Source organism: Mustela nivalis (genome assembly GCF_964662115.1).
Source record: "Mustela nivalis genome assembly, chromosome: 6".
Classification (NCBI taxonomy): domain Eukaryota; kingdom Metazoa; phylum Chordata; class Mammalia; order Carnivora; family Mustelidae; genus Mustela; species Mustela nivalis.
The window spans coordinates 136,080,802-136,107,601 of record NC_139025.1 but is presented as its reverse complement, the minus strand read 5'-3'; the positions used below and the strand labels follow the sequence as shown (position 1 = coordinate 136,107,601).

Here is a 26,800-nt window from a genome sequence, read left to right as displayed (position 1 = left end):
AAATAAATACTATTTATTTTAACTTGGAAAGGAGCTCAACATAGGGCTTGAACTCACAACACTGAGATCAAGGCCCAAGCTGAGATCAAGTCAAACACTTAATCGACTAAGCCACCCAGGCACCGCCCACTTTCAGCATTTCTTGTGTAGTTTAGTGGCAAAAGTTTAGCAGCTTTTATTAGGGGAAGATTTTATTATTTATTTTTATATGTGTATTATTATTATTGTATGTTTATTGTTATTTAGCATTTCTTATAATGTAGTTTACTGGCAAGAGTTTAGCAGGTTTTGTTTTTTAGGGAAAAATTTAATTATTTCACTTTCATTTCTGATGGACAGCTTTGCTGGGTAAAGTATTTTGGCTGGCAGTTTTTCTCTCAGCAATACCTGCATCTCTGTTTCTTTGGGTCCCGTTACTGGACTCCCCTTTGGTAGAGACATGTTTCCCTCACGTCTTCCAGACTTTATGGATTGCTTTTGGTTAGAGAAGACTTTCACTTGCATATGGGGGAGCGCAAATCGCCTTGTGACCAGGTCTAGTGGTGCAGGGCAACAGGTGCAGGAGTGTTCAGTAGCAGTAGGTTCAGTTGGGGCATGATGGCTCTTTGGCTCAAGCCACTGGGGTCCACACTGTTGGTAACAGTGTTCTTGGTGATCACTGCAGGTGTCTGCAGCACCTGTAAGGGCTATTGGGCTTCTCAGCCTCTAGAACCAGTTAGTAGCTAGGGACCAGAGCAGGCAGCATTAGTGGCTAGGGCCAGTGGTGTTCACACTCGACTGTGAGGGGCCAGATATAGGCCCCTTGGTAGTGGCAGTGCTGATAAAGTTGTCGTGATGGGGTCAGGGCAGGTAGCAAGGGCTAGGGCCAACTGGGGGCTCCCTGGCATTGGCAGAGGACCCGAGTGTCTGTGTGCTGCCCTAGAACTTGACCCTCTACCCCTGGGTGTGCATATTGCAGTGGAGGTCGGGGACAGGTGTCAGGCTGCAGAAAAGGAGGTGGAGGGCATGCAGGCCCTTGGCCAGAGGGACTCATTCTAGCTGCAAGTGGGCATGGTGGTGCTGGCCAGTAACGGAAGGCAGGGCTCCCCGGTGGCTGTGCTGGGGGCATGCACACTGGAGGAGCTAGTTACAGGTGGCCGTGCTGATGCTGGCCTGCACCGGAAGGCGGGCTTAGTAGTCCTGGAAGAGCGTCAGCTTCCTGGTTCTGATAGTGGAATGACAGTTATGTCAATGTTAACTGTCGGGAAGGTGGGTGCAGGATATATGGAAACGATGATTTCTGCAGCTTTTTTGTAAGTTAGAACTAAGTTCAAAGTAAAGTTTAAAAAAAGCTTAAAAGGGGGAGTGGGGCGGGGTGGGAGGGTAGTTTACAGTGAAACCAATTAGTACAACTGTGATTTTGATTTTCTTCCCCAGCTGCCTTCAGCTGCTTTGGTAGAGAGTGAGCAGGCAGATGATGTCAGGAAGTGACTGAAGTCTAAGCATTCTCTAAAGCTGGGTGAGCTCGTGTCAGTCTGGGTTGTCTGGAAGCAGAAGCAGATGGGAGTTGGGAGTGCAGATGATTCCTTGCAGGAGGGAAGGGGCGTAGCCCAGCTGTGTGCAGTCATTGGCTGGGGGCTGGCTGAGAAGAGCGTGTCCTGTGACAGCTGGAGCCCAGGGCTCACCTCTCCCACACTGGGCTCAGCGGTGTCTGCGGTGTGATGGCGCGAGTCCACGGGCCCCTGAGGAGCCCCTCTCCTTAATGTTCCAGGCACCTCTCCGGAACCCCCTTTCTGTGGAGGACAGGAAAACACAACCGGTTTCCTCGGTCCCATGCCTAGGTGGTGCTTTGACCCCTGCCGAGCGACTGGCCGGGCACATGAGAGCAGGCCGGGGCCACCCGGCTGGCGGAGATTTCCAAAGGAAAACTCTTCTTCGAGGCAGGTGCCAGGCAGCATCAGCTTAAAAGCAGGCTCCAGGCTAGCGGAGGGCGCCCGTGGCAGCGAGCCTGGAAATCGCGATGAATTGATTTTAAGCAGCTGCAGCTGTGATCAGACTATTTTTAGCCACGGGACTCAAGCAGCTTTCAAAACCTGCTAATAGGAGCCTCACTGGAGCCAGCGAGTAAAACCAGCACAAAAATTTAGCTTTTAATCTAACTGACAGCAAGAATGTGCTCCGTTACAAGCTGGCTTAAAAGGCAAATCCAAGGAAGAGAGCGCTTGCCACTGCCAAGTTTAAGGTAAGTTTTCACACCTGTCATTTTTGAAATGAATTCATTCAGTAAATCTGTCCTCTGCTGCGGCTCGCTCAGTATTGGGTGTGCATTTTGGGTAGACCGAGTCGCTATCCTCAGAGCCTGTTTAGCAGTAACTCGCCCTCTCCCCCCGCCGGTATATCCTGCGGGCAGTGCGGCAGCGCCTGCGAGGGCCGGCCCCATCCACGCCGGCTGCAGTGACGGGCCAGGCTGGCCGAGCTGGGCCCCGGATCGCCCCCTGCCTCCTGCAGGGACCCGGGTAGCCCAGGAAGGGAAGCCTCAGGAGCAGCTGTGGGCGAGGCTGGTGAGCTGCCTCCGCAGCTTCCTTGACCAAGCCTCAAAGTAGGTAAAGGGGATCTTGGGCAGGAAGAGGCCTGTGAGGGGAAGGGACAGGAGAAGCATTTGGGGGCGGGGCCAGCGGACGACTGGCAGCAAACATGACAGAGTCTGGAGTACACAGGAAAAGCCAGTCCGTCTTTACTGTAGTGAGTGCAGGATACAAATAGTTTACAACAACCTCTAGCATTTTCTTAACCATTTGATAAAAAGTTCACTATAATATTTATTGTATAATGAAGAAAGAACAACACATTCAGGGAAAAATTGAGATTAACTTATTTTTCTTAAAAGGTTCATCTCAAGGATGGCAACAAAGTCCAGCTTGTGCCGCCAAACGGTTTTACATGATCAAACCGTGTACAGCTTCTTGTGTGAACTGTTGACTACAAACATTTACCAAATACATAAATCTCTTTTTTAAAAAGCCATTTTAAATATAGCAAAGCAGTGTCTTCTTGCACAGCAAAGTGAAGAAAGTTTCTACAGAGAAATAAAAGTTTTACATTTGTAAAATCTTTTTCACATTCTAATCATCTAGCTTCTTATGATCCAATGCCAGGAGTTTTCTGGTTCCTTATTTACTATGTATTTTTTGTGCGCATGATGGTTAATACAGAAAATAGGTTAATGCTTTATTAGTTGTCCTTACAGTTAAACGAAATGGTAAAACATATATTGTTCTTTTCGAACAAACCCCTGATTTAGTCTCTAACACAATGGACATAATTAGGGCTCAAAAGATGGAGTTTTGATTGGGACCATCTGCAGACATACAATGGTGACTCTCACTCAATGCAGGACGGTTCACGCACTGATGGAAGGACAGCTGTTGGAAACCGTACTTGAGCCAGTGCGGTGTCCTCTAAGCTTTTTTTTTTTTTTTTTTGTCTTTTATTAATACTTCATCTGAAGGATAAAATTTTTTGGTGATGGTGTGATACAAAACACACGAGTCTAAAACGGTAAGAAAAGTCAGTTCTAAAGAAACACCATTCGTGTCTTCCCCACTCTGAGTTGGTTTCCACCAGGAGATGTGCATGTGTATGTGGTGTTTGTATATGGAGTCTGGGTGAGGGTGTCTGTCAAGTCCACACGCTCCAGGTCACACTGGGCAGACAGGAAAAGGGTTAACAGTCAAATATTCACTTTCTGAAAACGGAATACATTGTTACTTGGTCAGTGTAATTGAAATACAAACTCCGAGCCTCGTGTAATAGTATTTTAGAAAACAGTAGCTGTACTGATTATAAACCTGCATAGAAAGAAAGACTATTGAGATACAGTCAGAAAAGCCATCTCAGAAGGCACACAAGAAAATAGACAGTAAATGCGAATGTGGTAACTCCTATTCTAATGTACAGCAGAAGTTCATGAACGTGCATGAAGAGTAAGGGAAGAATCACTTAACACTTTCAAAGCTATAAATGGTTTACAAAGTGGTAAGGATTATCTTGGAAATTCAGTGTCGGGAGACTGTCTTGTCTCAATCAGGTGTGACCTTACAAAGAAACGTCCTGGTATGCAGTTCAGTAAAGTAAGTACGTTTGAAAGAGAAACTAATCCTTTCTGAACAAGAGCCCAAGGGCCATCCTGCTGAGAGGAGACAGCATGTCACCTTCCCTTTTTTTGGCCTCTCAAAATTTACTACCCGAACTGTTACTAAAACCGAATTCCATTTTGTAGCTGTGAACACCACAGGTTTCCCCTGTACCTAATACCTATTATGTGTCAGTCAGGAAGTCTGGCTGATGATTTGTCACAAATAGCATATGAGGAAAATGTCAGAAGCGAGGCAATTTAGGGGGAAAAGCAAAACCTAAGTAAAAAATTGTAGGTAGCTGCTCAACATTAAGTTTAAAATACAAAATAGCAGCAGTTTTTAAACCCTTATTTTGAGTTTCTCAGGAAAGGGAGTATTTAAAAATCTACGATGAAAGATATACAGGACTTTGAATTTTGTTTGTGGCACAATCCCAGGAAATGGACGAACCTGCCCTTCAGCCCCGCTGTCTCGGTAAGAGGGAGGCTGCGCTCAGAGGTGGAGCAGGGCGCGGCCCGGGTTTCAGGAGGACGGCGCGCCATGCCAGCCAGCGGTGTGCCCATGAGAGAATTTCTCCCCACACCGAAGTGCCATTTCGATGCACAGAGAGCTCAGAATGGTAGTATTTTGTAACCAGCTGCATCATTCTATTTTAGAGGGGCCAGGAAGAAAGATCCCTTTCCCCACAAGTATTTTTCCCTAATCATTTACCACTTATAAAACCTTTGTGCTGGTCTACTATTTTGCCATGTTCTTTAATATTAAATTAAGTCAGCTTTTTCTACTATATTTTTTTCCTCACAAAAGGCAAGTTTTAAATAATGCCTTAAATCTGTTACAACACATTTTATATTTATGCAAGATGAACTTAACACCAGTTTTTTTTTGCCACTTTGCTATTTATGTACACATATAAAATATATTATGGTATTCAACCCATACAGCACAAAGATTACAACGTAACATCACACATTCACCACGAGTGAGAGGAGAAACCCCTTTATATAATCTTCTGAAAAGACTGGGCTAATAATTAAAATCCAAAGTACAGTATATTTAACAAAATAGTAAATATTAAACAGTGAATACTCTACTTAATAAGGATCTCACCTTTTCCCCCCAAATTGGCGGCAATCCACAAAAATATACTTTTTAATCTGGTGACCATACAATACAGAGGTACTTACATCAAAGGTGATAATATATTTAAGATGCTATATACACAAAAGAGTTTGGCTCAACTTTTAATTTACATATAGAATAATAAGTGTCCATGGCTTTTTTTTCCCAAGGTTCTGCTTGCAAGATATTTTTGTTTTTTTCCCCTCTTAAAATAAATCTAAAAAGTTAAAACAAGATAAAGCTATTCTCTTAAAAAAAAAGTTACAACATACAGCTTTGGCTTATATAAGTAATTCATAGCAGAATGTGTTCAAAAGTAGTGAATATAATTTTATATATAGTCATCAATTCACAAGGGTGTTTTCTTTCATATAAAATATACATGAGCTAAAATCAGTTTCTTTAAGATATGAATGTAAAAAGAAACTTCTGACATAGTCCAATTATAGCTTAATATATTAATTTATTTTGTTAATGCTCTATATTTCTAAGCTAGTATTTTCTGAATATCTCATGCGTGTTTTCTACTCTCTCTCTTTTTTATTAGCTAAAGATCACTTGTTTGACCCAATACATTTTTTGCACGTGCAAAACAGTTATGTGTGGGGCTTTTTTGTTTTGTTTTAAAATATCAACAGCCCTTCCCATGCACCCCTCTGCAACAGAGACCCATGCCAGGCTGGGTAATATAAATGGCATTTTATGTACAGTATTGCTTTCTTGGTTCCTGCTTTTCTACTGCTCTGTTCTACAAAGCATTTTTCTTAAGTAACTACAGTCACTGCACAGTTAAATAAAACAAGTAGGGGCCCTCTAGGTTTCTGCAAGCTAGTGTGGGAGAATTATATATGGGTACACGTTTCTCTGCAAAAACTGGTTATCTTATGAAACAAGTAGTCCAAGGAAGTGCCAGACTAGAATCTGCCTACAGGGCGCTTTGTTTGCCACGGGACATACATCTGTAGATCTACGAGGCAGGTAAGTGCCCGATTCTGTATGTAACACACACCCACACACACACCTCACACCCACATACATATATATATATAAAGGGATATATATGTATGTATGTACATATAAATATAGTTAACTCATGTCCTTATTTACCGATGTAGATATGTAGGGCAGTTCGCTGTGGGATCACGAAGTAGGAATACCAGCCCAGGAGCCTTAGGTCACCCATGAGTCCATCCTCATTCGCTTGACGGAAGGGCTTTCTCTGTCCTCCGTGGTGGGGGGTTGGCCAAGCACGATTGGAGAATGGAAGTCGCCCCGTGGATCCTCCCGGTCACTCCCATCATAGGAGCTGCTCGAGCTGCTCAGACTGTCCACAGGGGAGCGCCCCATTTCCTGCCAGGGCTGGGGGGGCCTGGGGGGTCTTTGGCGGCGGCCGCTGCGGCGGTGGCTGCTGCTGGAAGCCTGATGGGGTCATTCGATCCTGGGGAGGTGAAATTGGTTCTGACTTAATGTTGGTGTTTTGGTTGGTATTAATGGATAAATTCGAACCCTGAGATAACTGCCCTCAAGCACTGAAGGAAAGACAAGATGTTAGAGGGTTGGTGAGTGCATCTGTGTGACCGGAGTGATACTGCAGCCTCCACCCAACAGAGCCTGTCCAAATGCCCAGACTGGTTTTAATGACCTCTCCATGGGAGGAAAACAAAATCGGGGTGGCTAGTTCTCCTGCCCAAGCCCTTGGTCTTTCTGCAGATGATGGAGCCGAAACTGTGTGTCCGCTGCTGTGCGTGGACCAGAACGGGAGAGGAAGCCTTTGGCTTCCCCTCTGCTCCAGCCCTGGGAGAGGCACCGCTCACTGCTCGCACAGTACCTGCAAGACCGTCACCTGACCCTGTCTTCCAGGGGAGGGCACCGCCTCAGACAGGCCAGCTCAGAGTAGCGGAGCGTGCGAACAGGCTTCTCCCCCGAGCTGAGCGACCCTTTCAGCTCATGGTGTGTTCATTTAGGATGAACAGACCCCCAAGGGCCAACGGGTGAAGAAATGCAAGGAAAACCACCTTGGCTTTCTCCACGGACAGGACGGGAGGAACAGTAGGGGGTGGGCATCTTGTGTGTGGAGCCAGCTAGCTACTGGGTTTCATGTGGATGATCCCAGCCCACTGCCCACACCATCCCTCACCGAGAAGAGTTCAACGCAGAGAACATTCATTCTGGGCAGAGTGAGGGGACAGGCGTGAGAAAAGCTTACGGTGGGGCCCAGGGGTATCCAAAAGCCCTAGTAGCAGGGAGAATGTGGGGGCCGCCTGTGCCTCAGTACCCCTTGGTCACCATCTCCAGAGAAGAGAAGCCTTGCCTCCCGAATCTCTTCAGGGAACGCCTAGTTTGAGCAGGACCCAAGCTATTATCCAGAAGCACGTAAAGGAAATATTTTCTCCAAACACTTGTACCACATAAAGAAGTCGTCCTAGGACCGTCACGTGACAGTCAACAGCACCAAAGACTGTAACTGATAGAAAAATAAAGTGCAAGGGCCGGGAGGAGAGATTCGGAGACAATTTCCACCAGAAAGCAGAGGGCGGCTTGTCCTAAATGGTGCTGCTGCCAGGCTGACATCTGTCCCAGAGACAGCATGCCCGGGGAGTTGAAGCCCTGCAGGGCCGACAGGTCTGGGCTAGTCAGTGAGTAATCTAGAACAGAGAGAAGTATCACTCGTGTGAGAGAGAGAAGGCCCAAGCACAAGCCGGTTACCCCAGCTGCGAGAAGCCAGGTACTTCCTAACTAAAACACACAGGTCTAAACCGACAACAGTTTTTCTTTCGGCAGGTTCTAGCTGCATTTGCTTGTCTGGGATGATCTCGATAAAGTCAGCGTCAACTCTGTGCTACGTGTTTACAGTCTCCTGTCTCACAAAAGGTTGAGATCCTTTCTCCAGACTTGTAAATAGAAATAATGGCAGGGCCATTGCTAAGGGACGTGCGCACGCAGCGGTCGCCTGACACGTGCGCACCGCTACCCCCTGGGAAAAGCAGCGACAGACCGGATGGAGCCTAGAGCAGCAGCTCTTCTCTTCCCGAGAAGAGGGGAGCAGGAAGGACACAGCAGCCCTCCTCGTGTGGGGCCAGCTCGGCGGCCAAGTGAAGGACTCCGGCACACAGCGGGTGAGCAGCGGTCGCTCGCGGCCGGGGCTGTCTGAGATCGCTGACTGCGCACAACACAGCTTCAAGTTCATGAAAAACTTACGTGTGACAAGAGTGTAACAGAGAATGTGGCTCATTTCCTCAGAAAGGCTCAGTCATAATCACTCTGGCCAAGACCCAGGACATTAGGTATCGTTCACACATCGAGCTATTTCAGTTCTTCATTAACACTTGTTTTTTCCATTTACTTTCAAAGAGAGGTGGCAAAAACCCTTCTACTTTTAACTGTTTTTTTCCCGTCTCAAGGGAGGTATTTAAGGAAGCCCATCTTCCTAGTGCATTAACATTCATAAAAAAAGGGACTCAGAGGAAAGAACGTAGCTGCTGCTTGGGATCCTGCCGGCCTCCACACTCTGCTCCCGCCACGCTCTCCGACCACCTCAGCCACTCCCCGCCGAGGTGGGCAGGGGTCCCGCATGCACACCGGTGCCCCCTGCAGCCCCCAGCTCTCGACCTCTAGGTCCACCCAGCTACCTCCTTGGTATGTTCTTTTGGATGTCTCTCCAAACCCCTCAAATCTGACACCCGACTGGAATCGTCTCCTCCAAACCTGCTCCTTATCTTAATAAATGGCACCGATATTCACCTCGGTCATGCCAGAAACCTGTGGGTGTTCTTGATACTTCTCTCCGACTTCCAGCGCCAACCACCAAGGCTCGTCAGTTCTCTGTGTTGTCTCTCAAACCTGCCTGTTTCACCAGCTTTCCTGCCACCGCTCTCCTCTGAGCCATCAGGATCCACTACCTGGGCCACCATGCGAGCCTCCGGACGGTCTCCTAGCACGCAGCCTTGCCCCAGGAACACTAGCCAAAGTGATCTTAAAGTAACAAATGGGCTCACGATACCTCTCTGCCTACGACTTTCTGGCTTCCCTGTGCTCTCAACATCCAAAATCTTCAACATGGCCTAGAAATTGTGACTTACCTCTACAGTTTCCACCCTTCACACCCTGCGCCATCCCGATCCCGCCGTGCTCCCTTCTCCCCGGAACAATCTCCCTGCCCCGCCCCGCTGAGTCAAGGGTGCCCCTCTAGCGAGGCTTCTCGTAGCTCTTAATACGACTGTGGTACCTGATTCTCATAGCGGTCTGTCCCAAGTTCCGCTGTGAACCGTACACTCCCGCGTGCCCAGCCCCACAGCTGCCACCCAGCGAGTGTTCAGCAGGCGTGTGCTGAATGGACACATGAGCAGGGCTGTGGAGGGACCTTATGAGGGGCATGACAAGACGAAGCACCGGGGCTCTTCCACATAAAAACTTGCACTTTTGGAAATGTTGATCCCACCTTCATCCCTTTCCTGATCATTTGGCACGAGTCTGACTCTGCACAGAAAGGCAGCTGCCAAACTACAGAAAGATGAAGGTGGACGTGTTTAAAAAGGGCAATGAGACAGAGTAAAAATAATGTTTTTTAAGATTAAGCTGCACACATGCTCTGAAAATGAGCACAGAGACTGAGTCACAGTTAAAAGAAGGAATGAGACTGAGGCCAAGTGATTGATGGCTTTGAGAGAATCAGACTCTGTTTTTATGTTTTGGTAATTCCTTCTGGATTTTTAAAAAACAACTTCATGCTAATCCAACAGCATTTCTTAAGCACGCACAGTGGCACAGGGACATATCCTGGAAAACCCGTCATGAAAGCTCAAGAAACTGCTCTCGCTCCGAACAGAACTTGAACTAGTGCCACCTTCCCCGCTGGAGTGCCTCTGAACCTTTCAGGTCATGTTTTCCCCCCTCTTTCCTCACGTTCTCAGGTCTCAGAGCACAAACTACTAACCTCAGCCGCTTTGACCTCAGCTCCGGCCTGTATCCCGAGCTGGCATGAACATGGGACAAAAGCTCTGTCCCTGGCATATGGGCGCGCCTACAGCTGGCGATCACCGCCAGGACACAGAATTTCTATGAACGTGTTATCTCTCGCTTCACTCTAAATTTGCACTTAATAGGTTTGGGCATTTTTTTCATATTGATTGTTAGAAAAGGTAGTGGACATTCTCCTAAGAGGCTTTCTTTTTTCAAGAAAACCTTTTAAAATTCTGTTTTAAATGAACTACACAGCAAGTGACAAGCAAATGTATCAATGGCCGCAGGGAGCATCAGACAGCAGTGTGAAAGCACTGTGCTAAAGCATTTACTCTAAAGGCTAAAATTAGATGGTTTTTATTACAGTCTGCTTATAAGAATCCTGAAAGGATGAATACCCTGCACCGCAGTCTGAAAGCTGACAAGGTATCGCTTAACTATTTCCTTCTTTCCTTCTCCCTTTGAAGCATCAGGTGTTTGGCTCAGCGGGTAAGAAGGCGAAACCACACCTTCCAACCTTCTGCCTCTCCCCAGAACGGCTGATCTGGAAGACACCTGCCACGTGCCGGGCCTCTGTGGACAGCCTGCGTGGCCCACGGCACCTCTCCGGTCACTCAGCAGTGCTGACTTTGCCTTACAGACCCCCGCAATAGGTGTTTTAAGATGAAACGTCTAAGTAAACATAAATGAGTGAGAAGCTCCTCTCAGAAGGGAGGAATGACTGACTGGCTCTGAGGAGAAACAAGAAATGTCCTGGTTTTGCTCCTGAGGCACAAGGGACAGAAACTAAAAAAGGTAGGTACACAGAGGAATACACCAGCTGCCCGGCGCAGCCACGCACGTGTCCCCTTCCGGAGTCCCGAGTCCAGGCGGAGGCCGTGCTCCCCCCAGCAAGTCAACACCTGCCAGCCTGGAGGACTGCAGCGAGACGCACCAGAGAAAATGCCAAGCGGCGCTCTCGTCCTGTCTGGTCACAGATTCTGGGAACAGCTCTCTGTTTCTTTGTCAGGGTAAGTAAAAGCGGACACTGGGAAATCATTCCACAATGTATTTTTTTGTACGTTTTTCAAAGCTAACCTTTGTCTTTTAATATGCCCAAATGTGACTCTAAAGAACTGGAGATAATTGATTTCAATCAATATACTTGTAAAAAAAAGAAAATCACAAAAGCACATGGTGATCACCAAAGAAGTACGAGACACAGAAGGCAAGAGAGCAGGCTTAACCAGGGTTGTAGGCGGTCAGCATGGCTGAGTACATGCGTCCCTGCAGAGGCAAGCTCAGGGTGGTCACAGACACGACTGGGGTAGCTAGAGGCTGAGTGGTGTGAGAACTGCTTATCCTTTGGGTATTCTGTGAGAGAGTAGAAAAAAGGGTCATTATTTGAGTATTTATATTCAGCCTTAGTATTTAAAAAATAACATTCAATTTAAAAGTGACATTTTTCACAGTTTTATGATGTGAACGTAAAACCTTAGAAATACTAATGTGAACTAAATATTTAATTTCAAGGGACATAGCTTTACATTAATTATTCATTTTCCCTTGTCTTTCATAGTGTTTATCGGTGGCAAGGATATATCCTTAAAACAGAAACCTGCACTCTGGGTGAGAATGCTTTGATGTGTTACCATAAATGAGGACTTGCTGGCACTAAAATACCGCCAGGCTGCCCCAAATCAAACATCTAGGTTTTCGAGCTGAGGAGAGCCAAAAGTCTTTTGTATCCTGAGAGTGTAAGTAAGTTTAGGGATCGAAACCACTTGCACCGGCAGCATTCCCATGTTAGCGTGCTGTGAGGTCCTGGCTTCCTATAGTACAGTTTGCTTCCAGTTTTCTTGCCCTGTGCTCCTACAGTTGCTACACCCACACCCCCCCGCCCCGTGCCCCCCACACCCCCCGGTGCCCCACGCCCATACAAGCTCAGCCTCCCCTACTGTCACCCGCCCCCCCCAGTGACCTATTTCTTGGCAGCAGGTTCCAATACACATCCCTGCTCAGGCTCCCGACACTTCTGAAAGGAGAGGCTTTGCGTGGAGAGCTTGTAACTAGCGCACTTCTCATGAGACGGCGAATGGGGCAACACTAAATGCTCGCTGACCGACTCCATCTACACCGTATCCTATCTGTACCGGGAGTCAAAAAACCCAACTACTGAATAATCAATTCAGCCTGACATGGCCACTCTACGTTTCGGGGGTGACAGCACTTTCTCATGACAGGGGCTTCCGAGAATGCTCCAAAAGCAGGATCAGATAAAGAGAACAGACTCCATGATCCATGGGTTCAGCACCCAAGAAGGCCAAAGCACAACTAGCCCAGGGCTTTTAATATAGAGACATCACCTACGTTTTTCTCCCCAATTCCCGACTCCCTAAGCTTGGGGAGGGGGGAATCATTTCACTTTTCTGAACCTCTCTGTTTGCACAGTAGGGAAGACAGTGATCTTTGTGCTGCCGGCCTTGGGCACTACTGGGAAGCTCTAATGAGCCAAGAGTTGGGAAGTGCTCTGGTGACTGGAGTACCACCCAGATGTAAGACAGTATCCTTAAATGACTCTCCTGAGAAACCCTCTGGCCCACATTTCTATTTCACTTCAGATCCACAGGTAAGACCCCTGGAGCTACCACAAAGCGAGGTTGTTTAGAACAGCAAGGCTTCTCAAGGCATCTCAGCAGCCCGGCTCTCACCATGAGAGTCTTTCTTCACCTTGTGGTTTTCAAAGATTTAGAAATTTATCTTTGAGATTCTGTAACTGGGGAGTGAACTTTAAGTGGGTGGAAGTCAGTGTATGGTAAGTGGGAACACATGTTCATCTCAGCATCAAGTTAATAATTTTAATGAGTTTTTGAGGTAGAGATATACTTTGGATTTAATCTGGAAACTCAGAGTCAGACAGTAGGCGAAAGAACACAGCATGACCCAGTTTGGCCTAACTATATCCATGCCAGGGCTTCAACTCCATGGCAATCTCCGGGCATGACCTCAAGAAGAGGTGGTGTGTATGTGTGTGTGTGTGTGTAACAGTGAATGTCAATATATCGGCAGGATGCATCAAAGCTTCGAATCTCCAAGGCATTGATTTTTCTGAGTAAGAGACTTGTGGGACCACTAGAGGGCAACATACTGCTACAGAATTGAAAGGAAACACTTGTGACAACTAACTTCTTAAGGGTAAACAGTCGAAGACAAATCATTTCATCTTTAATTATAAACTTCCATTTTCTAATTATTACCATATTACTAAATAAAGTATTTCCCCAGAAGAAAGTCTCTGCACATGATATAATCCAACACCACAGTTGATGGCACACTAGTATATTTTAGTTTACTGAATACAAAACCACATCTCAAACTGTGAGTGATCACGAAGTTAAAGAATGATCTCTTAGTTTAAGGACAGAACACAGACAACCTTATCTAACAAGACACAAACTGTGCAAAACACACCAGCATGCGTATATATGTAATAATAAAATATAAATAAAACCAATAGATGCCTTCCCCCCATGCTCTGATGCAATCTGAACCCTTGTCCATGCTACAAACTAAACATTTTCAAGTTTTTCTCCCTTAAGGTCACTAATTCGCAACTGACAGAATTTATATGATTTCTGTGAATTTTGGGTTTTAGTTCCCAAAGAAGAGATAAAAGTTATTTTTAGTCAAATTTATTTTCTAGAAGAGAAGCCAATAGAAATCATTTATTTTAGAAAAAAGAAATCATTTATTTTAGAAAAACTTTTAACAACAGAGTATGTCCTGATAGAAAAAGGTAAATTTGTATATATTAAATTACAGACATTCCTTTTAGCAAACAGGGAACCCCCCTTATGGGTCAGATCATCTCATGCAGTATGAAATAATTCCAAGTCTGAAAAAAGTGACCTCACCAAAAATGATGTAATCTTTTTGAAAGAAAGAGAAATAACACAAGACCATGTGTTACAATCTGAGGAACTTTGAGGGTGAAGTCATTTTCTAAAAATATGTTAATAATTTGGGGAACTATATAAGGTATTTTATATCCTTCCTTAAAAAAAATCTTTAGCAAGTGTCTTATGATCATTGACAGCTATTGTTTTTAAAGGCTCTGTTCCAATGTTCCCTCCAACAAACAAAATGGGTCAAGATATACAACTATAAGCAGAAAAACGGGATGGACTCAGTAGTACTAGATTGGTTCCGTTATTAAAAGTGCTTGGATAGTGTTTAATAACAGCAAGAAAAACTGTGTAACAAAGGGAACACTGGTTAGATATAAACACTTAAGAGAATTCGTACTTTCCAGATCTTTTGCAACTCCCTTCAAGCAGAAACGCACACTCACCAATTGGAGTCACCAACTCCAATTCTTCTTCCTCCGACTGCACTCAGCACATGAGAGGGATACGAGAGTTACTAAGACTGTTGATACTCAAAAATAAAATATTTCCTTAGAAAAACACGTTATTCGGACACTAGCAGTTGCTTTGAACTCTAAAGAGATGATTAAATATAAGCAGTGAATACAAATATAAATTATTTATCGTATCTCCACTAGTAGCTGCTTTCAGAAGAAAGATTCTTCGGATTCTTGCAGGCCAGGCTTTAAAGCTGCCCCCGCTCCCTGGCTTCGTCCACTCCTGTGTCGGCCTCACCCACATACCGCCGGGCTACCGCCACTGTGTTTAAACAGAGTTCCTCATCATGACACCGGTTTATACTTGAAACCCTGAGAGTACTTCGTCCTCGCATCCCTAGCCCACCTGGTCACACACGTCCATTATTTATCTCCTAGATGTGTGCTTTTCGGTCAGCAGGAATTATTTTGTTTTCTAATTTCCCACCGCAGCTAGCATAGTGTTACAAAACAAGAAGAACTCCAACAGTAGTTCATAACAGTCTTGGATAACACGGATTTGGATGCAAATACAGCTTTCGTGTGTATAATTTTGCTGCGGAAAAACAGTAACATGTATGAAGCTAATGAGACTGGAAGAGAACTGAACTGATAAATCACGTCCAGAAAAGAGATGAAGGACACATATTTGCTCTTCTCCTAAGCATTCAGAAAATACTAACAGGCTAGAAATAATCTGCTAGCTAGTGCTTTCTTATTTTATTTGAAGGAGTCAAGTTTCTCTGTCAATCTACGGAAGTCTTTGTAAGCATCAGTGATGGAGGAGACCCGGATCCAAAAGCCAGCCAACCTGCAAACAAACGGTAACACAGGCAGGCTGGTTGCCAACTCTGAAAAACAAGCGCCCAGCCTACAGCTGCTGTCTCAAATGTGGGCAAGAGGCCCTTCAGCGGCAGAGTTACACAGATCTTCACAGTCCTCCAACCACAGGACCCGCATGCAAATATCACAGGTAAGTGCTGTGTGGTTTCCACTTGCACCTGCCAGGCCAAGGGTGTAAAATAGTTTATATGGCAAATTCTGAGTCTTCTAAGAGCTGCTTCATGATCTCTGAAAGAAAGCCCAGACAGAGATAGTTCTGACCAGCAGCTGAAGTCCTCCATGCAGGACTGCCCTTACCTTCTGCAGTTGACTGAGCCTTAAATGAAACTTTCTGTAGCCTCTCTGAAAGACAGGGGCAGGTGTTCGACATCCTGTTCCTAAACGGTGAGCCAAATGACTACCCTGAATGCCCACATGTTTTTCTTTTCGGGGTTACCTGTTACACCTGTGTGTATCTTTAACTCGGTATCCTGCAATAATTTTACCCATAGAGAGCGGCTGTGAAGAGAGCGCACCATCACAGCACACACCCCAGCACCACCCCACCCGGGTCTGCCTCTCAAAGAAGCACGAGACAACTGTCAAACTGACAGAGGAGGGACGCCTGGTTGGCTCAGTTGGTTAAGCAGCTGTCTTTGGCTCAGGTCATGATCCCAGCGTCCTGGGATCGAGTCCCACATCGGGCTCCTTGCTCAGCAGGGAGCCTGCTTCTCCCTCTGCCTCTGCCTGCCATTCTGTCTGCCTGTGCTCGCTCTCTCCCCATCTCTCTCTCTGATAAATAAAATCTTAAAAAAAAAAACTGACAGAGGAACCAGCAATAACTGAGGCTACAGGACTTCACCTGGATTTCACCCAACTTTCACCGATGTCCTTTTTCTACTCCAGGACTGGATGCTGCATCCCACATGCCCTTACCGGTCACATACCCTTCGTCTCCTCTGGTCTGTGACCGCTCCCTCCATCTTTCCTCATTTTGCATGACCTTAAAAACTGCAGAGTAGGGGCTCCTGGGTGACTCAGTGGGTTAAGCCGCTGCCTTCGGCTCAGGTCATGATCTCGGGGTCCTGGGATCGAGTCCCGCATCGGGCTCTCTGCTCAGCAGGGAGTCTGCTTCCCTCTCTCTCTCTCTGCCTGCCTCTCAGTCTACTTGTGATTTCTCTCTGTCAAATAAATAAATAAAATCTTTGGAAAAAAAAAAACTGCAGAGTACTGGGTGGATATCTCATGGAACGTCCCGTAATTTGGGTCTTAAATTTTCTTGGATAGAGAGCATGGATTTTTGGAAGAGTACCAAAGAGGTGATGTGACCCTCTTAGCACATACCAGAAGGTATGTCAGTCCATTATTGGTGATGTTAAACTCGATTGCTGGTGAAAGTCACGTCTTCGAGCACTCCCTACTACAAAATTACTATTGTTCCCTTTGTCAGTTATTTGGGGAGAGACATTTTGAGGCTATGCAAACACCCTGTTTTTCCTTAAACTTTCACTCACTCATTTTAGCATCCATTGACCCTGTCTGGCCATGATCTCTGTACTGTGGTAATGACAGTGATGATTTGCTATTTCTCTCATTCTTTCTACATGTAATAATTAGAACTCTTCTTTAAGGAAGAGCTGTTTCTTTCATCATTTTTATCAATAACAGACTTGGTATTTTGTATTCCTTGGGTACTAATCCAATACTATTGTTACTTATTTTGTTGCTTAAATTGTTCTAGTTTGGGCCACTGGAGCTCTTCAGAGAGGCTGATTCCTGTAAGCATTTTACCTGCACTTCCTTATCCTCTGGCACCTCCGACTCATCCTGTATTTTCATTGCCCCCACTCTATAATCAATCATTTTTCCAAGGAATCCTGATTCCTCTTATTGGAGAATGTTTAGAAACGAAGATCTGAGTACTAGGTGTGTTCAGTTATCAGGTGCCATTACCTGAAGGGTCTATCGGTAGAGCTAGGAAATATATGAGGTACACTATTCACGTGTATATACATTGATATTTCTCTATCTATGTTAAGAAAGTAAGTTCATACTGAAACTTCCAACAATAGCCCAGAAACACAGTGTTCACTGTAGCCTTCCTTCCCCAACCCCAACCACCTTGCTTATTTGCAAGTTTTTCCCCCCCGAACAATGAAAAACCTGGCTTTATCTACAATGTATTCACTGTTTGAGTGTTGTCTAACAAATGTACCATCTTGAGCACAACGACTTCCTCATTTTTTTGTTTTCTCTATCTAGAGTTAAAACCGTTTCCAAAGTTACTGAGAGCTCCTTCCCCGTCCCCTTCCAGATCATCCTGTCACAAACTTGTACTACAGCCATATTCATGTGTCACAGTCTGTATTCCATCTGCAGTTCCCCTGGAATCCTGGTTGATTTTTAACTGCATATAGTAAAACCACTCTTTGTACAGTTTTGTGAGTTTTAACAGAGGCATAGACTCATATGTACACCTACCAGCATAGGATCACTGAAGAGTTCCATCGCCTCAAAAATTCACCTCACATACCCTTTGCAGTCAACTCCTCTCTCCATCCCTGGCAATTACTGATCTGTTTTGCATTTTGCAGAATGAAATATAAATAGAATCAAATGCTATGTAGTCTTTTGGATCCAGCTTCTTTCACTTAGCAAAACTCATTTAAGATCATCTATACTGCTGTGAATAAGTGGCTTGTCCCTTTTTTTTGCTGAGCAGTACTCTTTGGATGTACCACAGTGTGTATATCCATCCATTCTTCTGTTGGAAGGACATCTAGGTTGTTCTCAGTTTTTGGCAACTGTGAAAAATACAGATTTCTATAAGCACAGTTCTCCATTCACTTGTGTAAATTCTCTAGGAGAGGACTGTTGGGTTGTATGACAAGTATATATTTAACTTTGTAAGACGTTGTTGATCTGTTTTCCCAAGTGGTGTGTGACTTTGCTCTAAGCATGAATATACGAGAGTTCTTGTTGCTCTGCATCCTTGTCAGAACTTGGCATTTTAGAATGCTGGGTTTTTGTTTTGTTTTTAAGTAGCCCTCATCGGGCCTTGAACTCGCCTTGAACTCTGATATCAGCGGGTCTTGAACTCTGATATCAAAACCTGAGCTGAAATCAAGAGCTGGACACTTAACCGACTGAGCCAACCAGGCACCCGAGTAAAGCTGACCCATGATGTTACATTTTTTCACGTGTACAACACAGCAGTTCCCCAACTCCATACAGTATGCTGTGCTCACAAGTGTAGCTTTTCCATCTGTCCCCATACAATGCTATCACAGTACCACTGATTTTATTTTTTAAATCTTAGCCATCCTAATAGATGTACAGTTGTATCATCATAGAAGCAGGTCCTTTATGAGTATGTGATTTGCAAACAGTTTCTCCTCATCTGTAGGCTGTCTTTTTATTCTCTGGGTAGGACCGTTTACAGAGTAAAACTTTTTGATAGTGAAACTATTTTGATAGCATCAATATATCAGAATTTTCTTTATGGATCATGTTTTTGGTGTATTGTTTCTTCCAAAATTTTCTTCTAAAAGTTTCAGAGTTTTGTATTTTATGCTTGAGTCTATGATGCGTTTTAGTTAATTTTTGAATAAGGTATGTTTCTATTTTGAGGTTTTATTTTTGCATATGGATGGTGAACTGTTCCAGGAGAGTCAGTTGGACCAGCTATCCTTTCTCGGCTGAACTGCTTTACTGCCTTTGTCAAAATACAACAGAATATATCTGTGTAGGTCTATTTTCTGGGCTCTCTGTTTTGTCCACTGGCGCCCACCTTTCTGCCAGTACCTCTTTCATTCTTGATATTGATAACCTGTGCCTTCTCTTTTAATTTGGTCAGCTTGGCCAGAAGTTTAGCAATCAAAAAACTAGGCTTTGCTTGATTGCTTTTCTCTATTGCTTTCATTTTAAATTTCATTTATTTCTGAATTTTTTCTTTTGATTGCTTTGGGTTAAGTTTTTGCTCTTCTTTCTTGAGTTTATGAGTTTTAACAAAAGTTTACTGATTTAGTACCTTCTCTTTTCTAATATAAACATCAAATGCTGTAAGTTTCCCTCTCTCATATACATACATACATACACACATACATATTTTATAATTTCTCCTAAGATTTCCTCTTTGACCCAGAGATTATTTAAAAGTGTGTTAATTTCTCAATATATAAGGATTTTTCCTTTCTGTTATGATTTCATTATGATCAGAGAATATAATCTAGATGATTTTAACTCTTTGATATTTGTTGAGATTTACTTTATGGCACAGGTAATGGTCTATCTTGGTGAATGTTCCAAGGGCCCTTAAGAAAAATGTTATGCTCTGCTGTTGTGAAGTGTCCCATAAAACTCTGTTAGAGTACTGGTGAGGCTGGTTGAGTATTGCTCAGGTTGTCCAGATCCGTACAGATTTTTCTGCCTGCTTGTTCTGCCGATTACAGAGAGAAGAATGTTTAAGTTTCCAGCTACAGTTGTGGATTTTTCTATTTCACCTTTTAGTTCCATCAGTTTTTGGCTTACAAATTTTGAAGGCAGGCTGTTACGTGTGTATACATTAAAGATACTTATTTCTTGGAAAATGGACTGTGTGAAGTCCTTCTTTATTCTTGATAATATTCCTTATTGTGAAGCCCATATTGTCTGAAATTAATATTGCTACACTAGCCTTCTTGTGGTTAACATTTGCATAGTATGTTTTCTCTATCTGCTAACCTCTGCCTTTATATTTAAGTAGGGTTTCTATAGACTGTGTACAGTATGACCTTCCTTTTTTAAAAATTAATTAATTAATATGTTTATTAAAATAAACATATAATGGGGGTGCCTGGGTGGTTCAGTGGGTTAAAGCCTCTGTCTTCGGCTCAGGTCATGATCTCAGCGACCTGGGATCGAGCCCCGCATCGGCTTCTCTGCTCAGCAGGGAGCCTGCTTCCTCCTCTCTCTCTGCCTGCCTCTTGGCCTACTTGTGATCTCTGTCTGTCAAATAAATAAATAAAATCTTTAAAAATAAATAAATAAATAAATACACATATGATGTATTTTTATCCCCAGGGGTACAGGTCTATGAATCGCCATGACCTTTCTTTTCTTAAACAATCTGACATTTTGTCTTTTAACTGATGTTTACGACCACATTCAGTGTGATTACTTGTATGGTTGGATTACAATCTACAATGTTGTTAGCTGTATTTATTTGCCTCATTGTCTCTTTGTTGTATTTTCCTGTTTTCTCCCATATCTTGGGCTATTCGAGCATTTTTTAATAATTCCATTTTATCTCCTCTATTGACTTTTTATACCTCTTTCATAAATTGTTTTCTGTAGTTGCACTAGGTTTTATAACATACATCTTTAGTTAACTAGAGTTTACCGTCAAGTAGATATCATATTAGGTGTAGAGTAAGGGCTTCAAACAGTGTGTTTACAACTTTGCTTCCTGTCTTTTGTTGTCCTACACTTTATTTCTACATGTATTATAAGCACCAAATTCATTCCCGCTATTTTTGCTTTAGAAAGTAGTGATCTTTTAGAACAATGAAAAAGAGAGAGATTCCTGGATCCCGGTTTCTAATACCAGTCTCCAATAATAAGGAACCAGGTTCCTTAGAGAAATGACTGATTCTGGGACTGGGGCAGGGAATATACAAGATGAGCCCGGAACACTTTGTCGTAACTGAAAAATTTTAAAGTAACCTTCATTATCCCCTCCCTGCCAAAAATAACCCCACAAGGATGAGGGTGTATTTTCAGAGGAACTGGAACCAAGTGAAAAGTCCTCTACAGCTAAAGCTGGAATATGAGCAACAGAATGAAACAGTATTGGTAGAACTATATGTTCGCAGAATTTAGTAGTATAAATATCCATAAGTCTGTATAAAAGTAAATCATTAAATAATCAAAGCAAACAGATAAATCACCTGTTCAGAAGAACTCCAAATAATTTATGTAGATATTCTGCCCTCAAGGAGGTAGAGCCCAATTCCCCACTCCTTACGTATGGACCTTGCATAGGACTTCTTTCCAAAGAGGACAGTACGCAAAGGAAGAAGTGTAACTTTGCAGCACAGAAACCCATGCAACACTGCATCAGCAAGGTGACCAAGGTTGACAACAACAGTAATTACTCATAATGATACTATGTACCCTTTGTATGAGGTGATCAAAATGGCACACTTGAGTTGTGGCCTTCCTCCCTGAACCCATAACCCCAGTCTAATCATGAGTAAAACGTGGGGAAAAAAGTCCCAATGGAAGGACATTCTACAAGATACCTTACTAGTACTTCTCAAAACTGTCAAGGTCATTAAAGCAAGGAAAGACAGAAACTATCACAGCCAAGAGGAGTCTGAGGAAACAGCCTACTAAGTGGGAAACAGCCTACTAAGTGTAATGTGGTGTCTTGGATGGGGTCCCAGAACACAAGCTTTGTGGTTTAAAAACTAAAGAAATCTGAATAAAGTACAAAAGTTCTGTGAATAATAATGTATCAATACTGACCTTTTAGTACTATGCAGTACTACAGTACTATTGTACTATACTAATGCAAGATGTTAATAATCGGAGAAACTGGTACGAAGCATTAGGAGAACTTTCTGTACTATCTTTGTAATCTAAAATAAAAGGTTTATAAAATGTAGGGGAAAATAAATTGTGTTTTATTTTATCTTCATTTATTTCATTTCCATTGTTTTATATTTCTCTGTGTTCTATATTTCTCTGTGTAGATCCAAGTTTTCGCTGGCATCACAGTCCCTTTGCAGAAGGACTTCCTTCAGCATTTTTTGCAGAACAGATCTCCCAGCAATAAATTCCCCAGATTTTTTTGTTTGAGAAATTTTTTATTTCTCTTTCATTTCTGAAAGACAACTTTGCTGGATACAGAATTCCAGGTTGAGGGTTTCTTGTTTTGAATTCCAGCACCGCAGGTTACTCCACGGTTTTATAGCTTGCATAGGTTCTGAAGAGAAGTTTGGTATATATTTTCTTTTTCCTTCTCTTTCCTCTGGCTGCCTTTAAGATTTTCTCCTTGTTGTCCTTTGCTTTTAGCAACCTGAAATGTGTGTGTATTTGTCCTACTTGGTGTTACTGTTTCTTCAAATATTTCTTCTGCTCTGTTCTCTCTCCCCTCTTTTTGGAATTCCAATGACAAATATGTTAAACCACCTGATAGAAGTCCACAGCTCTTGGAAGATTTGTTCTGCTCTTTGTTTTGCAGTTTGGGTTAACTTCACTGACCTACAGACCAATAGGTCTTTAGCGCTTGGTTGGAGTTCATTTAGTTAGGAATTGGGCTGAGTTGGAGCTCATGGGTGCAGTCATCACCCTCGGTGCCGCCACCATGGGCCCCGAATCCCTGCAGCCGGAAGTGAGGCTGGTTTGCCGGAAGTCGGTTTTTCTCCAGTGTGTGATCCATTCTCAGTCTGCAGCCTTCCCCTCTTGGTGCTGCGCCCCGGGCTGGGGCCTTTTGGGCATCTGCCATGCTCTTGGCATTCACATTGTTCCTGCACCTCCACCCTGGCTTCAAATGTTTTTCCTTTTCCATTTCTCAAGATACAATGGGAGGTCGCCAAAGGGCCTGGAGGGTGACACTTTCTGTCGTTCATCCCCTCACAGATGAACACTTCTGGTCCATAGGACAGAAAGGGGAGAAGGGTCCAGGCAGCACATTTTGTCCCTATTACAGGGGCTGCTCGTCCCTTTTCTCAGCCGTACATCATAGGGGAGACATCTTCAGGATGTTCCCAATCTCTTTTGTGAGCACCCAGTGGGGTTTGTGAAGAAAAAGCCTCCAAAAGAACTTGGACTTCACCTACGTCAGAGTAGGTCAACTTTCAGTAGAGAAATGTACCTCGTATGCCAAGTCAGAATGCCACTCTGGAAAATGTATACAATTTACAGCATGTACAAAACTGGTAGGTTTTACTTGAACAATAAAAGACTGAAAACAAATTATGTTTCAAGGAAAAACAAATGAATGCTTTAATTTACTATAATAAAATGTTATGACTGTGGAGGTACCAACCATATCAATATAGAAAGTTTAGAAACTAGAAAAGGAGAGAGAAAATTCCTATATCCACCATCCCAACATAACTATGATAATCAGTTTGGATTTCCCCTCCTTTTTATTTTCCACATGCATATTTTTTTGCATAGTTTTAAATTACAACTAAAAAGAAGTTCAGATGAAAATTTTCATTTACATAACTTTCATACTGTTGAATACATTGGTTTCTTCATATTATTCATACTATAAATAAAGTTGCAGTGAATCTTTGCAAGTTCTAGTTCATTTCTTTAGGAGAGATTCCCAGGAATGGGATTTGTGGGCTCAGAGGCATGAACATTTTTATGACTACTGGAACATCTTTGCAAAATCTTTTCAGAAAGCTCATTACTAACTTACAATGCCATCATCAGTTTCCTCACACCTGCACTGGTTCTCCAGATCACAACACAAAGTGGTAATAGTTGGCAATTAGTGAGTTTGTGGTTTTCTTTTGTCATTTTTATTTAAATCTCCTGATACATCCTTCCCATTTTTCAAATACTAGTTGGGTTTCTTTTTTGAATTGTACATTTAGGTACATTAAAAAACCCACCTACTTATTAAATATTCCCCTTCCTCTTGCTTGTATTTTATTTTACTTCTCTATGGAATGAGAAAATCTTTTTATCTCCCTTAAGACAACTGGAGAAAAGTGGTTGCAAGCTCAGTGGCTTTTGCAGCTCACTGTGGAGGAGCCAGAGCTTTCCAGCTTTCTGCTCTGCCATCCTAGGCTTTTGCTGGTCTGTCCCCTTGACACAGTCGTGCTTCCTGATCTCAAGATGGGACTGTACATCCTGCTGCCACATGCAGACAATAGTGCCCAATGAACGGAGTCTTTGCCCAAAGACTGTTAAGTCTTTCTGAGAGTATGACTGTGTAATGTTTTCTCTCTAGATTTCAGGATAGTATAACACCTATACAATATACACTACATTCTCTTATCATTTGATTGATTGATTTTTAATATTTTATTTATTTATTTGACAAACAGAGATCACAAGTAGGCAGAGAGGCAGGCAGAGAGAAAGGGGGAGGCAGGTCTCCCACTGAGCAGAGAGCCAGATGCAGGGCTCCCAGGACCCTGGGATCATGACTTGAGCTGAAGGCAGAGGCTTTAACTCACTGAGCCACCCAGGCGCCCCTCTCTTAGCATTTTAAAAGTACCTCCACACTTTGGTTTAGAATTCCTTTTAAAAATCAAATATATCTATTTTAAAACTCATATTAACATACCACATAATACAAAATGGTACATAAAATAAAAACTTAACAATCAAGGCTTTAGCATAAATTTAAAATCTCCACGTATCCATTACATCAGGAAAAAGAATACTGCCAAAACCCTGAAAAGGCTCTATAATTGGGCCCCCCGAATATTCCTGTTGTCCCACCTACCCCAAATAACCAGTATTATGACTATTACAGTGACTTGTTTTTCTTTACAGTTTTATCATCTATCTACACGCAATCTTAGCACATAATATTGCTTGGCTATTTTTCCAGATTTATTTAGATAGAATAGAATAATTTTGTATTTGCATCCATTGTCTTTCATACATCATAGTCTGATGAAATTCAGCCACCATGCTAATTACTGCTATAGTTTCTTTCTTTTCATTCCAGTATAGAACTCCTTCACATAGACATACTATCACTTATTTATTTGTTCTACTGTTGGCAGAAATTTGGATTATTTCTAGATGTTGCCTGTAACAGGCAATGCCATGCGCATTCCTTTATTTCCTGATGCTCATGGTACACATATGCATTTCTCTACAGTATATAAGGATGAATAAAAATGGTGGGTTGTAGAACCCATATATATACTACTTTAGGAGACAATGTCAAAACAGCTGCATCAATTTGCACTGTAATCCTCAGGGAATGAGAGTTTGGAACTCTCACAATGAGAGTTATCAACACCTGGTATTATCAGCCTATTCTGCTTTGGCCATTCTGGCTGGTGTATGATGCTTTCTGTGATTTTAATTTTGCATTGCCTTGGTTACTGAGACTGAGTATCTTGTCACAGGCTTACTGGATACCTGGTAACTTCTTTTGTAAAATGTTCTCATGCACATTTTCAAAAATCAGATATTTTTCATGATGACTTGTATGTATTCTTGATAAAAAAGACCTCTGTGTGCTGTATGTATACAATCTACATTTTCTCACTGTCTTGCCTTTTTGTTCTCTTCATGGTGATTTTGATCAATAAAGATTCTTAATTTTACACAACCAAATCAATCCTTCTTTTATAGTTATGCTTCCTCTGATTTCCTATTTAACATGTCTTTCCCAATTCTAAGTTTGTCTCATGCTTAAAAACCTCAAAGATGCTTCTGCTTGCCTTATTACATGGGCCTGAAACATCCTGTATTTTGGGAAGCAGGAGACTCAACAAAAATTAAAATAAGAACGAGGAGAACAGAGGCTCATCTATAAAAACATTATACATTTGAAAATTACAGTATCAGTAAAAATGTTCCAGTTTAAAGGTTAATTGAAACTATATGGAAGTGGTTCATGGCAAGTCTTTAAGCCTGGACTGAAAAATTAAAGTTATTATACAGATTATGTATAAAAAATTGATTTATTATACATAAAAAATGGTTGCTGGCTGAAATACTCTGTCACCAGAGAGCTTACCTCTATGTGATTAAATTCTCCAAAATTTGTTGATACTTTTTTTGTGGCCCAGCATGTGGTCAATTTTCAGTTTTATGTACACAAAGAACTTTTTTTTTTTTTTTAAGTATAGAAGAACATATGGGGCACCTGGGTGGCCAGTCAAGTTAAGCATCTGCCTTCAGCTCAGGTCATGATCCCAGGGTCCCGGGACTGAGTCCCACACTGGGCTCCCTGCTCAGCAAGGACTCTGATTCTCCCTCTGCCCTGTCTTTCCTCCCCGCTCATGCTCTGACAAATAAACAAGCAAAATCTTAAAAAAGAGAAAAAAGGAACACAGTGTAAAGAACGTTTACTCTGTACTTTAAATGTAGATAACAACACTCTAGTGTACAGAAAGCAGATGGCGCAGATGTTAGATGTAGCTACTAGAAGGGCCTGTTAATCTCTGATTCACTCTACTTCTATGGTCTTGCCTTTTGGGGGCTTAACACAATGTGTTCAAATACCCATGACAGATCATTTATTTTAGGGACAAAGTGACAGGAGCACACTGGACCCTCCCAATTTTTAAGGGCCCTGAACTTTGACTTCTGTGTCCCCCTAGGTCTCTGAGGCATCCTGCTCCACTGTGGAAGTGGCAACTACCACCTGCGGAAAAGCAGTCATTAATGCCAGGCTCACCCTCTTTGAGGATCTGTCTCCAACATTCCC

At 43.0% G+C, this 26,800-nt stretch overlaps 1 pseudogene across 1 annotated transcript in view; it reads right to left on the bottom strand.

The window, feature by feature from the left end:
• Positions 1-6,268: 6,268 nt before the first annotated feature.
• Positions 6,269-26,800, bottom strand: part of LOC309867648 (myocyte-specific enhancer factor 2A-like) — a 301,652-nt pseudogene continuing 281,120 nt past the window's right edge. The window contains exons 6-7 of the transcript in view: positions 7,758-7,882; positions 6,269-6,766 (exon numbers count right to left, since the gene is read on the bottom strand). The product of the transcript in view is annotated as a myocyte-specific enhancer factor 2A-like (transcript). The remainder of the gene's footprint in view (positions 6,767-7,757; positions 7,883-26,800) is intronic.